Below are 15,755 nucleotides of genomic sequence, written 5' to 3'. Positions count from 1 at the left end.
GAGTAGGAAAATAACAATATAAACAGGCGGAAGCAACCCAAAACATATATACAAATAAAGATCCCTCCCAGAACCTGGAAGTCACCAGTACAAAGCTACTACAAAATGAGTACAAGTCCCAAAACTGGACAACAGAGACTGGACTGTCTCGAAAGGAAAAAGACAAGTCTATATATACAGATGGAGACTGAAATAGTATAAAACGTCGTGTGCTCACCTCCGTCTCCGGATAAGTCTACTCCAAGCTCGATCAATGCTGGCTACTATTGCTCGGACCTGCATCACAAAATAGATGCAGAGCGTAGCATGAGTACCAAAACAACAGGTACCTAGTAGGCATCATAGGCCGACTGAGCAAGATAAGCAAAAGTGAACTGAAATGCAAATAAAGGGTCACATCAAGTGCAAAAGGTAGTAAATGTGGGTATGTACACGAGCGTACAGGCAATAAAGACAAGTAATCTAACTAACTCCATCGGGCTCCCATAAACCCGACGGGTACGCTCGTGCACAATAAAAGAAACCACCTGCACGAACCCCCATAAGTCCGACAGATGCACCGACAGTTGAAGTAAAATAATGGAGCTAGAAGGTCTATCACAATATTACCAATTTCTGGACTTTTAACTGAACCATTCCCAATTATATTCCAAGATCTCATTACGTCCCGGACTTTAATCGAAATCTCTCCAACCTCCAAAACCTCAACCTACAGATGAGAATAATCAAGACTAACTGAAGCTTTAGTGAGGAATTGGGAAAACACCACGTGCAAGCTGGACCACGGACTCGAACCGGGTACTATAGCTAATGAGTCAACCTATATGGGCTGGACCACGGACTCGAACCGGGTGCTGTAGCCAAAGGTCGAGCACGGGTGAGCTGGACCACGGACTCTAACCGGGTACTGTAGCCAAAACCAGATCACAGGTAAGCTAGACCACGGACTCTAACCGGGTACTGTAGCTAAGCCTGGACATAAGTAAGCTGGACCACGGACTTTAACCGGGTACTGTAGCCGATAGAAAAGCAGGGAATTATGGATACAAGGTCATAAGCTGAGTTACCACCTAGCTAAGACTCAGACTATCAGACTCAAGTCTGCTATATCAGTCTATAAGGAGCTGACCGTCCGAAACGACGTCGGAAAAAGTTCTACTGCCCAACGACATCCGAAACCTCGCATAGTCTAAGCCTAGACTAAGGCCAAACATACTTCAAATCAATATTATCATATACACCACAAGGTATGGATGTTCAATAATATCAAGAGACATGCTGTCATAATCCAACACTTTCCCGAAATAAGGTCTAAGGTAGGGATTATAGAAATTTAGCATGCTCAACACCCGAACCCCTCCATACTCAAGAAAATCAATAACAAATGCCTAAACATGCTCAATCTCACGAGAGAAAGCCATAGCCTACCTGAAAGCCGACCACGCGTGCTCCAACTCACGGTACCGGATCTTTTCCCCTCCAAATGGTCTCCAAATGCTTCCCCACTAACAAAAGGTTAATCACCTCATCATTACGAATATGTTGACACTAAAATTATATTTTTCGGAGACGGACCCAAAATCGGGTCTAAAACAGGATTGTGGGACCCACAATTGGAATCCCGAAAATGAATCCGTGACAACGTCCCAAATACCTTACTAAACTAATACCCCAAAATTTTAGTACAAACAGATTCCTAAAGCATAGCAAATCAGCCACAACAATTAAAATTGGTAGCCCCTTGATCACCAATTTCTGGAAAAACGAGACGCTTTCAATCCAAACAGATTATACCACGACGATCCTTGCGAAAAACTCTACAAGTTAGTCTCAAGAATGACTCAAAATGGACCTAAGATGATCAAGATCTCACATTTCAAAATTCAACAACAATTCAATCCGAACATCACTCTAGCAGTGGCTAAATTCGATTCCTTACCTCAAACGAAGCCTCCCCTCGCGTTTCTGAGATCACCTCTAGATTCCCCATGAAATTCTCTTGAAGTTAGCCTTTTGAAGCACCTGATTTGAACTCAAAATGAAGGAGAAATCTTAAGTTGAAGATGAGGGGAAAAAATGGACGAAAATCGTCCTAAAATCTGGAAATTTCCAGATTTCCATCTGCTGCCGCGTGGCGTCGCGTGGCTCTGCCACGTCACCGCCGCGTTAAAATTCTACAACCCTTCAAACTTAAATTTCGATGTTTCGAACTCGTTCGGAGTCGGAAAAATACAAACCATATATGGAATCTGATTGGAAATGATATTTCGGACACAACGGTGAAGGCGGAATTTCTATTTGGAGACCGCTTCGATGAAAAGTGGGTCCCACACCCAGTATCGTTTTGAGCCAGATTCCACAACTGCCATCTAAAGCCTCGGGAAGTGAACAAAGGGTCGTTCTAGACCAAAATCGATATTCCGAAGCTAACCTAGCTGTCAGAATTTTCATCTGAGCACGACTTCCAAGAAGGTTGACCAAAGTCAACTTTTCAAGTTATAAAAATCTCCAAAACAGGGAAACGGGCCTAAAACCCAAACGAACGACCAGACGACCGAACAGTCAGTGCCAGCAAGTCATAAATGACTTGGGGTCGCTACAGGAATGCTCTAAATGATGCAATGAATGCTTTAATTTAAAAATGACCTGGAGGGTCATTACATTTTGACCTTATAACTTCCCCTATAAGAATATTTACTCTAAAGACTAAGCTGAAGTCCTCTCATTCACTCAATTCTCCCAAATCCCTCAAGTCCTCTTCTCCAAATTTATCTCAAGAGTTCTCAAGGTGAAGGTTAGGATTTTAAGAGCTTCAAGGGTTTATTCTCCATTGATTTTGGGCTTTGAATACTAAGGTTTGTGGGATTTCACCAATGGATTTCTTTCATCTATTGGGTCCCAAAGGATCTCAATCCCCTAAATTGATTTTATTCAATTCTCTTAAGGTTTCATGCGAATTCTCATGGGTCCTCTTTATTAGATTTATTATTAATATTCAATCTTATTATGAATTATTTTACTCAATTACATGATTTTCAATCGATTTCATATGGCCCATGTCTATGCCTAATTTATGAACTTTAGCTATAAACAATGCTTATGAACTTATGGCTTACGATCATGAATTTGTCATAGGATTTATGCATATTTTATGAAAAGAATGATTCATGGCTAAACGATGTTTTCAAGATAAAGTATCAATGATTTGTGAAAGGTTTTATTATATTTGAATGGAATTATTATTTGGATGCTTAAAAAGTAAGTGTCTACTATGAAATTTTTTATGAAATCATGAATTTGAAAGGAGCTACTCTAATTATGAACTTATGATTGATTGATAGTCTGTATTTTGATGTGATTGTGATTGTATCTTTTCCATTGGGATTTACTTAGCACCGAGAGAACTTTGAGATGGAGGCTCTCCCATTTGTAGATGCCTGGTCTCTAGAAGCAATCTCCTTGTCTCAAACTACATGCCCCCGTAGGATTGTCTTAAATGATCTAAGCTAGTGGATTCACTTTAGCTAGAATAAATGATACAAATTCTTACCTTGGCAAGTAGATTCCTATGTCATTTTCGGTATGTATTTTCTCTCTCCTTATCATGCTACTTTTGATTGAAAATGTTAAGATGGTGACCTTAGTGATGCCTGGTGTTCTATGGGCTGAGTTGATGTCTGCTAGTGGTCCTTACCTGAGTAAGGCTATTTCTTCCCCCCATACTCAGAGATTGGTTGATAAAGGGTGTTTATCTTACCTCTCTTTTATCCGCGACACTAGCGTTGAGCTACCTCTCATGGAGTCCATTCCCATACTTCAGCAGTATACAAATGTATTCCCTACTGATCTTTTGTATGTTCCTCCTGATAGAGACATAAATCTTGTTATTGATTTGGTGTCGTACACTAAGATCATCTCTATTCCTACTTATCACATGGCCCAATAGAGTTGAAGGAGTAGTTGAAGGTCTACTAAGTAAGGGGGTTAATTGTCATAGCATGTCACTTTGGGGGTGCACCGGTCTTATTTGTGAAATGGAATGATGGGTCTTTGAGGATGTGCGATTATAGACAGTTGAATAAGGTCACAATTAAGAACAAGTATCCTCTTCCGTGTATTGATGATTTGTTTGATCATCTTCAGGGGCAGTTTTGCTTTCCAAGATAGGCTTGAGGTCAGGTTACATAAATTGAGGATTAGGGCATCAGATGTCCCTAAGACAACTTTTAAGACCAGGTATGCCCTTATGATTTCTTGGTGATGTTCTTTGGGTTGACTAATGTCTCTGCAATGTTCGTGGAGTTGATGAACGAGTGTTTCACCCGTACTTAGATTCCTTTGTGATTGTATTCATCAATGACTTCTTAGTGTATTCCAAGACTCAAGAGGATCATGTTCATCGCTTGATGATAGTGCTTCACATGTTGAAGTAGGAGAAATTGTATACAAAATTCTCCAAGTTAGAGTTTTGACTTGATTCAGTGGCATTCTTGGGACACGTGTGTCCAATGAGGGTATTAGAATGGATCTGGCCAAGATTGAGGCAGCTACAGGTTGGACAAGACCTACTTCTCCAACTGAGATTCATAGTTTTTGGGGTTGGCAGGCTGCTACAGGCGGTTTGTGCAAGGTTTATCTACTATTGCTGCCCCATTGACTGGATTAACTCAGAAGAGTGTGGGTTTCTAGTGTGAGGCGAGCTTCCAAAGCTCAAGACTTTATGGACCTTGTATATTATTTTAACTTTACCCAAGGAGAGTGAGGGCTTTAATGTGTATTTTGATTCTTCAGGAGTTGGTCTAGGTGGACCACTGACTCAAAAGGGTAAAGTAATTGCTTATGCTTTGAGATAGTTGAAGACTCGTGAGAAAGAACTATCCTACCCATGATATGGAGTAGGCGACAGAGGTGTTTGTGCTTAAGTTGTGGCATCACTACTTATATGGTGTGAAATGCAAGGTCTTCATCTATCATAGGAGCCTTCAATATATATTTAGTCAGAGGGATCTGAACTTGAGGCACTGTAGGTGGCTTGAGTTTTTAAACGACTATGACATGACTACTTTTATTACCCATGGAAGGACAATCTTGTAGAAGATGCATTAAGTAGGAAGACTTCTTGCATGGGGAGTCTTGCCGCGATATGAGTGGATGAAAGACCGTCGACTAGGGATGTTAACAGTCTTATTTGATTGCAGATTTCAACGGATTGTGGTGTTATTGCCTTTGTTAAGCCCTGATCTTCTTTAACTGAGAAGATTATAGAGAGATAGTTTGATGATGAAAAGGTATGTATTATTTGAGAGAAGGTGTTGAAGGTTGGAGTAAAGAAAGTGACATTTCATTCTGAGGGAGTGGTAAGGATTGGGGGCAGGATTTGTATGCCAAAGATGGGTGAGTTGGTTAGACTGATATTAGGGGAGGCACATTGTTCGAGGTACTCTATTCACAGGGAGTGGCCAAGATGTACCACGAATTTAGTCAACATTATTGGTGGTGCTGTATGAAGAGGGACATTGTGGAGTTTGTGGCTAGGTGCTTGACTTGCCAACATGTCAAGTATGAGCATCACCGGCCTGATTGTGTGTCTCAGAGGATGCTCATTCCTACTTGAAATCTGAGTGTATCACCATAAACTTGGTAGTGGGTTTGCCAACCACCGTGGGTGGTTATGATTTGATTTGAATAATGCAATATAATGCACATTAGCATTTAAAACAATGGCAAATTACTACTGAAAAGCTAAACACAACCCTGTAACTCAACTCCAAGTTGATTGTCTATTTTTATTTATAACAAAACTAATTCACATCAATATAATGTTAAACCATTCAACAAACTAAAAAAAACAATAAATTTAAGAATTTTAAGGCCAATTTATATGGATGAAAAAAAAAGATTTCACAGCAAATTATGTAATGCATTGTACTGCCAAAACTCCTAGAGAATAACATTACTAAGGTCATCCATGCCCTTTGTATACTCCACTAGTAGTTGTGACTCTAGAAATCTTATCGTCCCAGAATAATAGAATACCAAAGATCTGCAACAGTTCAATAGTTACATTTGACAATTTATAAAAGTTGAAAGGAACACCTAGACATTAAATATGTATAGAAAAATGAAAATGAATTCTAAGGAAGTTGGAAAGCAACCAAAATATTGAATGGCCTGCAGTAATTGTAGAAAATTATTCTATTATATTTATTTGTCTAATTGATTATTGTATACACCATTATTATATGCAGTATTAGTACAAAAACTATAAAAATTCTATTTGATATTAAATTAATTATATATTTTATAGCATTTTAATTTAGTTTAGGGGTAAAATGGTAATTCAACTTTGCACTTTAGAGCTTTCCACTTTCAGTATAATATACTAGTTCTCGATCATGTGTGTTGCACGTATATCTCATGCTAAATAGTATAACTATTTTAAAAGTTCAAGGATTTGAACTAATTTTTTTAGTCAAAATATAAATACAAAATTTTATACAAAATCTAATTAAAGAAGTCTAATAGAGATAAAATACACAAAATAAATATTCAAAAATATTCAGTTCAATAATAATTATTATAAAAAAACTAAGGTGAAAGACTAAAAATTCGAGCTCTCTAAGACCCTATATTCATAGCTAACAAAGGATAGTATAAACATATATTTGTTGTGCCCTCTCAGAAAAGTCACAACTCTTCAAAAAAGTCACAATCCTTCGAAAAAGTCATAACCCTTCGGTAAAAGGCACATCTCTTCAATGTTAAAAGGTTACTATTTTTAATATAATCTAGTATAAAATATAGTATTTTTTACTTCTTCTAATTGTTGTACTTCCTTTTTTGCTTGTTGTTTTATTTTTTCAATTTCTGTTTTTCTATCTATTTCTTCATTTTCTTTTGTTATTCTTATCATAGCAATTAAACTATCTTCTAGTTTTACTGTTTCTTTTTCTAACATTAAATTTAGATTGTCACTTATTTTCTTATATCTTCTTCCTAGATTAGAAAATATTATCTTTATTTTTAATCCATAGCTCTGATACCATTTTTCGGTGCGGAATTCATCTTATTGGTAGGTGAAAGGTTCATGCATAATTTTCTACTCATATGTTTCTTACCATGTTTCTTATTATCCATAGCTCTGATACCATTTTTCGGTGCTCTTTTGTTAAGTGTCTTAATCTTGATATCTCTTTAATATTATTTATGATATATTCTAGGTATGACATATCTTGGGTTCTTTGGTACATATATAAATTTTCCTTCATTAATTGTTCTAATAGTTTTATGTTTTCCATAGATTCTATCCAATATTGTAAATATTCGTAGTTCATTTTAATCTGAATTTATTTCTAAATCATATCATTCTATTCTTTCGTAGTCTAAATCATGTAGGTCTATTTCATACCACTGTTGGTTCAATATATCTTCTTATTCGTCATCATTAAATATTTTTTCCCATATGATTCTTCTTAATTCAATTATTTTTATATCTTTAAGTATATATAAGATTAAAGTTTCATAGTTTTTTATCATTTCATCATGAACGTATGTAGTCGTGTTCTTTATCATGCAGGTTTTTTTTAAATTATTCCTTCCTATCATATTCATAATTGATTAAATTCATATTAGATCATTATGAACTAGATTATCTGTTTATCATGTTCTCCTGTCACTACTAGCATTGTACTTTAGCGGATACTTCCTTTTTATCAGCGTCTCAACTTTGTTTATTCCCCTACACGGCTTTCTTCGCCTACCGGTTTCAACATTAGGATAGCATAGTATAGAAATTTTCTCCCGTTTCCAGTGTGCTAATAAACTAGAAATCATGATTCAAATAATTCTAATACATAATAACTAACATAAATTTATTCAATCATATATATGATATTCAGGAATATATGAAATTAGTTCTGCATATTTTTTGAACAATATACCTTTACTTCTTGCTTATTCATGTTATCTGAAATATCTGATTGGATTTCAGATTGTTGCTCTATTTATCTAAATACTTAATTTTTGTAGAGAGTTTTTTGAAAAGAGCGTTTTTTATATATTAGGCTTCGCCTGCCTTACAATGTTTACGACTGAGTCTATATATAGACATACAAATTAACTATTCTAAATGCATATCCTAATACCTTTTTTACATCTGTCCACTACTATTTACTACTATTCATGAATAATTTCCTATTCTAATCTACTACTATCTTATTAAGACTTATTTACAACCTTGTCTCCTAACTTTTACACTTGTCCTTAATATGCACATGCATAATCTTACACTTATTGACTATTTTACACTACCTTGTCTTTCTTACAATAATAATGCTGACTAATAATTTATGTTGTCACGTTATTTACATAATTTAGTCAAAAAAAATTTTAACTTTCCTTTATCTTTTCTGCCACTTTGTCTGTCATCTTATCTTTTTTATTTTGTCCATATCTTATCTTGTCTTGTCTGCATCTTATCTTCATCGTCTTCTTTTACTCTAAATCGACATCTGGAATTAAGTTATCTTCACTGTTGCATTTAGAACATATGTGATCAGGGTATTTGTGTCCAATTAGTTTGCAATATCTGGTTAATAATTCTATTGAAATAAATCCTGCTTTTAGTGCTCTTGTGGTAGGTCGTTCTTCTGTTTTTAGCAATGATAAAATCCATCTTTGGACGTCATCCATATCTGCTTTCCTTAATTCCCTTGAATTTGAATAAATCATTAACTAATCTCTTGCATAGTAGCTCCATATAGGGTTTCCGTTTAAATAATTATTTGCTAGTTCTTGTATGATGGTTGATATACCAATTATTCTCTTATTGGCATAAAAATTGGGTATCTCACTTTTTTGTATCTCTGATTGTTGTTCGATATCTTCCGGTATTATCATATCTTTTATTAGTCCTATCTTTACCACTTATATCTGAGGTTTTATTTCTTCGTATAATATCTCTGCTGTTGTCGTATAAAATTTTACATAGAATAAATTTTCCTTAGTAACTCTCTTATATGTAATAAATGCTTTATGTAATTTCGGTATTCCACTTAGTTCCTCTCCATCATAAGTATATACTTATTTAATAGTCTATAGTTGTAGCATGTCCTTACTAAGTTGATAGTTTTTGGTTGTGCAATCAGTTTATTATAACTTAATATTTGGGTTAAATAATCCTGATTGGGTTCTTGGGTTGTAGTAGATCTGGGTTTAAGATTTAAAAATGTTTGGATTTTGTATATATTTTCTATATAGGTTCGCGTAATATGGTTATATGTCCTTTTGTCATGGTGTAGGCTATCCGCATATGTAGAAGTTTGTGGTTCTATAGTCAATATGATTTTTTGTGTTGGCCTTGAGGTAAATGGTTTTTCGAATATCTGGTTTAAGTTTGAGTTCTTATGTTTTTCACGAACTCGTTGGTTTGTACCTGCAGCTGTATTTAAACAAATGTTATGGGTTTTTAGGTGTTTCCCAACGTCACCTTTTAGCTCTCCGTCTTCCGATCGACATAGCTCCGCATTTTTATAGTCATGATGTTGTCTTATACTAGCTTTAGACTTCAAATTATCTTCATTAGTCTTTAGCTTTTATATCTCGTTGTCCATACTATCCACTTTTGTACAAAGTGTAGTAATAGCTTTGAGTATCTTTTCAATTGTGTCTTCTTCCTCAGTCTCAGTCTGAGTAGCTTTGTCGTGATAGGTAATCTGCAATAATATTCTTATCAGTTTTTATTACTTCAATTGTAAATGTAAAATTTAATATATTTAATATCAATCTCCTTATTTCTTTTGTTGTTACCGAATCTTGTATTTTTTTTGTTAGCCACCATTTTACTTGTGTATTATCTGTTCTTATAATGAATTTGTTATATACAATATATGGTTCAAATGATAATAAACACTTATATACTGAATATAATTCTTTTCTATTTATTTCCCATTTTATTTATGTATTATTAAATGTTCCTAAATAATACCTGCAGTGATGTGCTATCGTATTGCCATCATACCTGTACTTTAATATTCCTCCATAACTTTTTTCACTCGCATCTGATTCTATTATATAAGTAAATCTTTTGTTTTTATCTGGAAAGTATAGTTTAGGTAAGTTTTTACATAATAATTTTACCTTTTGTATTTGTATTTGGTCTTTTTTATCAAACTGATATTCCATATCTTTCTTTAATTTTTGTTGTAATGGTTTTAAATTCTCTGCTAATTTTGGTATGTATTCTCTTACTTGATTTACTAGTCCTAGAAATGATTATAATTTCTTTTTCGTATCTAGTTGTTCATTTGAGTTAATTATTTTTTGTACTATGTGTGTTTGCATTTTTATTACATTTTTATCTATTTGTATTCCTAAAAATTCTATTTGCTTTTTCATTATGTCTGCTTTCTTTTTACTTAGACTTATTTCTGAATATTCTATAATATGTATAAAATTTTCTAATAATCTTATATGTTCATCTTGTGTTTTGGAATATAGTAATATATCATTAATATATACTACGCAATTTTCTAGTTGTTTAAAATAGTTATCCATAAAGTGTTGATATCTACCTGGTGCATTTTTATATCCAAATAGTAATACATTCCATTCATAAAATCCTTGCGGTACCGTAAATGCTGTAAGTTTTATAGATTCTTCTACTAATTTTAAGTGGTAAAATCCTGATTTACAATCAAATTTGCTAAAATAATTATATCCTTGTATTTGTCTTATCTTTAGTATTTTATTTGGTATCGGGTAATTCTATGTTTTAGTTTTTGCATTTAAGTTTCTATAATCAATAACCATTCTACTTTTCCTCTTTTTTGTTCACTATGTTTATTTACGATAAATGACGGGCTTGTGTGCTTACTATTGCTTTCTTGTATATATCATTTTTCTAGTAATTCATTTATATGTATCTTAAATTCGTTTAAATCATTAAAATTATACTTTAATGGTTTTTGGGTTATTATACTATTATTATCAATTAGCTCAATTTTTACTTTTGTTTTATGTTTCTCCCATCCTTGTAAAGGATCCTCACTATATAATAACTATAACTTATCTTGGATTCTTTTTTCTTTATCTATAGAGAATATAATTAATTCTATTTTAGAGTCTTCGTCTTTTATATTTTCTAATTTTTGTGTAATTTTTTCACTTCCTTTTATCCACTCTGTTGTCTTTCGATTTTTGTTATTTACTCTTTTTGCTCCTATTTTTTGTTTACATGGTGTTGTGAACCACCAGTGTGTTTTTGTTATTATATGTGGGTATAATTTTTCTAAAAATGGCATTCCTAATAACATCTCTTTTGTAGTTAATTCAAAGTTATATATTTCTTCTATAGTTAGTATCTTATCCCATATTTGTACTTTTATATTTTTTGCCTTATATGTGATCATGCTTCCATCATTATTAAATCCTGTTACTACTATCAGTGTTTTTAATTTTTCCCATTTATCTTCTGGTATACAATTGTATTTACATATATTAGCTTCTGCTCCCGTATCCATCATTGGTGTATAATATCTATTGTAATATCCCTCTATTATTATCTTTGCAAGTATGTATATTTTCATACTAAGCTTCTTTTTATTATTACTCTTTTATTTTCATAATTTATTGTTAACTGTTTGTCTTCTAGATTATATGGTTTAACTTGTTCTAGCCATTTTATTCCTAAAATGATATTTTCATCTCCTTGATATATTTTAAATTTTATCACTATTGGTACTCCTCCAATGATTATTTGCTTTTTTGTAGTTTCTTCGGTATACATTAATGTTTTTGGTAGTTCGGGGCATGATTGTTCAATAGTTATTATTTCATCTTCCGTCACTAATTCTCTTGTAATATAGTTTTATTCTCGTTCTGTATCTATTAATATTAAATATTTTCATTGTTTCATTATTCCCGTTATGTAGTAATGATGTGGTTTTATTTCTTCTTCCATTGATTTTTGTAGAGTTTTATCTATTCTTCTTGAGGTACTCATTTTTTATGAGATTTGTGGTATTTCACAGTTCATGTTTATTCCTTTTGATGTGCTTAATCTTTCTTTTACTATTTCTAAATCTTCTTCTATGTCAATTTCATTATAACTATAGTCATTCTTGTCTATGACTGTGACTATTCTTTCAAAAGGATTTTCTATTTTTATTTTATTTATTTTATTTTTTGCTGTTATTTTAAGTTTTGTTGTTAAAACATATAAGTTTTTACATCTAGCTGTAAATATTTTACTTCCTGGGGCTAGTTCTATTCCTGACATTTTCCAATATAATACTAATAATTTATCTATATTTCTGTCATTTATTGCTACTGAGTAGTTAGCACTTATTATAAATTTAAATTTTTGGTATATGAGGTTACCTTTTACCGCACTTATTATACTTTTTTCTATGGATTGTATAATTCTATCATCTGCTAAGTATATTTCTATTGGTGTATCTATTCCTTCTCTAAAACATGTTTTTATTAGTATTTCTGTTCCTCCTAAATGTACATATTTAATTGGATTTTTAGCCTTAATATCTTGTATTTCTTTATTTATTATTCGTTTATTTATTATTGGTATTTTGGCCTTTTCTTTAGTGTATTTGCAATCTATGATATGTTCTCTTTGACTTACTACATAATATTCTTCTTTTTGTCGTTTAAACCAGTTTCTTATTGTTGGTATTTCAAATATTTTTGCTACGCTTAGGTCTAATGCTTTTCCTTTTATTTGTTCAAATATACTATTATCAAATATTATTTTCTGTTCTAAAGATTCTTCATCTTGATGTTCTTTTTTGTTTATTATTTGTATATCTGTTTCAGTCATTTGTTATATTATAGAATTTATTGTCTGATTCTATTTCTATATCATTTTCTGATATTTCATATATACTGTCTTCACTTTCTAATTCATAGTCTATGTATTCTATCTGCGTATATTTTTCATCGTCTATTATTATTTCTAATATTTGTTTTTTTTTTGGATTTTTAGGTAATTTACAATCTCTAGTTATGTGTCCTAATTTTCCACAATTATAACAAATACATTCCGTTAGTTTTCTTTTTGGTCTATATGGGCTTTTTGTTTTATAGTTTTTTACATAGTACCTTCTTCTTGGTTTTTTATATTTATATTTTGATCTATATTTTTTATTATATTTCTTTCTATTTTTATAATACCTATCCGTACAACCAAATTGAGGAGCTGTTTTATTTTTGCAACATGCCAAGTTTTTTACTAATATTTTTTCCATTTTTATTTCTTCTTTATGTTTTTCACATAGTTCCACAAACCATCGTTGCAAGAATTTTATTCTAGCTCCTAAGGTATCTGTTAATTCTGCTTCATTCCAACTTTTTATTACTTTTGAATTAAAAGGTTCTGGTAATTTTGTAAAATATAATTTTCTTATTTCTTTACTTTCTTCTATGCCATATGTTCCTTTATAATAATATTCTCTAAATGCACATGTATATTCATCTATGTAACACATATTACATATTGCTAATTTTGTCATTAGATTTCGATTTATGATTTTTTCTTTATTTTGTTCTTCTACCTCTGTTGTCATACTACTAAATTCATTTCTTATAGCTATTTCGTATTTATATAGTATTTCCATAGATGTAGTAGCTATTCCTTCATCGATTTTTTTACTACTTCTTAAAGTTGTTAAGCTTTCACTTGTTAAATTTTGTAGCCATAATTTTACTGTTCCTATAAGTGTTCTTTCTATGTATCCTGGTGCCTCTGTTATTACTATCTTGTTATCTATTAATTGTTTTGATATGTATCACATCCATAATTGAAGTGTTTTATATATATCTGCTATACAGTCTAAATCTAAAAAATCACGTTGTCCAGTTATTGGTTTAGGCGTCCATTCTTAACTTAATCTTTTATCCCATGTAGTTTTTCATTTATCATATTGTTCATAGTTTTCATTATAATATTTTGGATTAAAATTTTTTGGATTTTTTACTCCTGATATGCTAGGTTTTTCGTCCATGTCTACATCTTCTCTATTTACTTCTAAATTCTTTGTATTATGTATGTTTGCTAAAAGTTATGTATATGTTTCTCTTGTTTCCAAATGTTGTTCTAGATCATCGTTGTTTATTTCATCAATTCTTATTTTGGGTATAGATTGTCTTGGCTATTTTCTTCTTTTTCTTCTAATTCATCTTGTAATTGCAATTTTTCTTTAAATTTAATTATCTCATTTGCTAATTTTATTTTTTGTTCTTTTTCTTTTTGTTTAATTTCATACATTTCTTTTAATATTGCTAGCTCTTTTTCTAGATCTATTATTTTAGTATTTTTTACTTCTTCTAATTGTTGTACTTCCTTTTTTGCTTGTTATTTTATTTTTTCAATTTCTATTTATCTATCTATTTCTTCATTTTCTTTTGTTATTCTTATCATAGTAGTTAAACTATCTTCTAGTTTTACCGTTTCTTTTTCTAACATTAAATTTAGATTGTCACCTATTTTCTTATATCTTTTTCCTAGATTAGAACATATTATCTTTATTTTTAATCCGTCATAGTTTTCGTATGTTTTTTTCATCAATTGCATATTCTTCTTTATTCATTTATAAATTATGTTGTAGTTTATATTCTAAGTTATTTATTTGTATTTCTAAATATAAAATAGTCTTTCTCTGTGCTATTATAGATTTGTGACAAGTTTCTACAAATATACTACTGTTACGTCTACTTTGCCTATGTGTTAATTCTCGTCTTTTTACTATAATTATTTCAGTAAGTTTTTGTCTATATTCGTTATTCTCGTTATTCATTGTATTTTTAAATATTGAATATATTTATATTTTATTTTAGATATATTATCTATTAATTGATCTAATTTTCGTTATTAGTTTTTGTGATATTAAGTTGTTTATATTCCGGATATAATTTGTTCAATGTTCTTCTTATTTTTCTTAATTTTCTACTCGTATGTTTCTTACCATGTTTCTTATTATCTATAGCTCTGATACCATTTTTCGGTGCGGAATTCATCTTATTGGTAGGTGAAAGGTTCATGAATAGTTTCTTACTCGTATGTTTCTTACTATGTTTCTTACAAACATGGTAAGAAACATGGTCAGCATTATTATTGTAAGAAAGACAAGGTAGTATAAATTAGTCAATAAGGGTAAAATTATGCATGTGCATATTAAGGACAAGTGTAAAAGTTAGGAGACGAGGTTGTAAATAAGTCTTAATAAGATAGTAATAGATTAGAATAGGAAACTATTCATGAATAGTAGTAAATAGTAGTGGACAAATGTAAAAAACGTATTAGGATATGTGTTTAGAATAGTTAATTTGTATGTCTATATATAGACTCAGTCGTAAACATTGTAAGGCAGGCGAAGCCTAATATATAAAAAACGCTCTTTTCAAAAAACTCTCTACAAAAATTAAGTATTTAGATAAATGGAATAACAATTTGAAATCCAATCAGATATTTCAGATAGCATATTATAGTACGATACACAGTAAGAAACATACGAGTAGAAAATTAAATAAAATAAGAAGAAAATTAAATAAATTATATCCGGAATATAAACAACTTAATATCACAAAGACTGATAACGAAAAATTAAATCAATTAATAGATAATATATCTAAAATAGAATATAAATATATTCAATACTTAAAAATACAATGAATAACAAGAATAGCGAATATAGACAAAAACTTAATGAAGTAATTATAGAAAAACGACAAGAATTAGAACATAG

The 15,755-nt window shown here is 31.4% G+C and overlaps 1 long non-coding RNA gene across 1 annotated transcript in view; it reads right to left on the bottom strand.

The window, feature by feature from the left end:
* LOC125854741 (uncharacterized) overlaps positions 1 to 2,022 on the bottom strand; it is a 199,390-nt gene extending 197,368 nt beyond the window's left edge. Inside the window, exons 1-2 of the long non-coding RNA XR_007445422.1 lie at positions 1,940 to 2,022; positions 1,429 to 1,505 (exon numbers count right to left, since the gene is read on the bottom strand). This is a non-coding gene — a long non-coding RNA (uncharacterized LOC125854741). The remainder of the gene's footprint in view (positions 1 to 1,428; positions 1,506 to 1,939) is intronic.
* Between the last annotated feature and the right edge of the window lie 13,733 nt (positions 2,023 to 15,755).

Source organism: Solanum stenotomum, chromosome 2 (genome assembly GCF_019186545.1).
Source record: "Solanum stenotomum isolate F172 chromosome 2, ASM1918654v1, whole genome shotgun sequence".
Lineage (NCBI taxonomy): Eukaryota > Viridiplantae > Streptophyta > Magnoliopsida > Solanales > Solanaceae > Solanum > Solanum stenotomum.
Note: the sequence above shows the minus strand (reverse complement) of the source record. Positions and strands in the feature narration are given on the sequence as shown.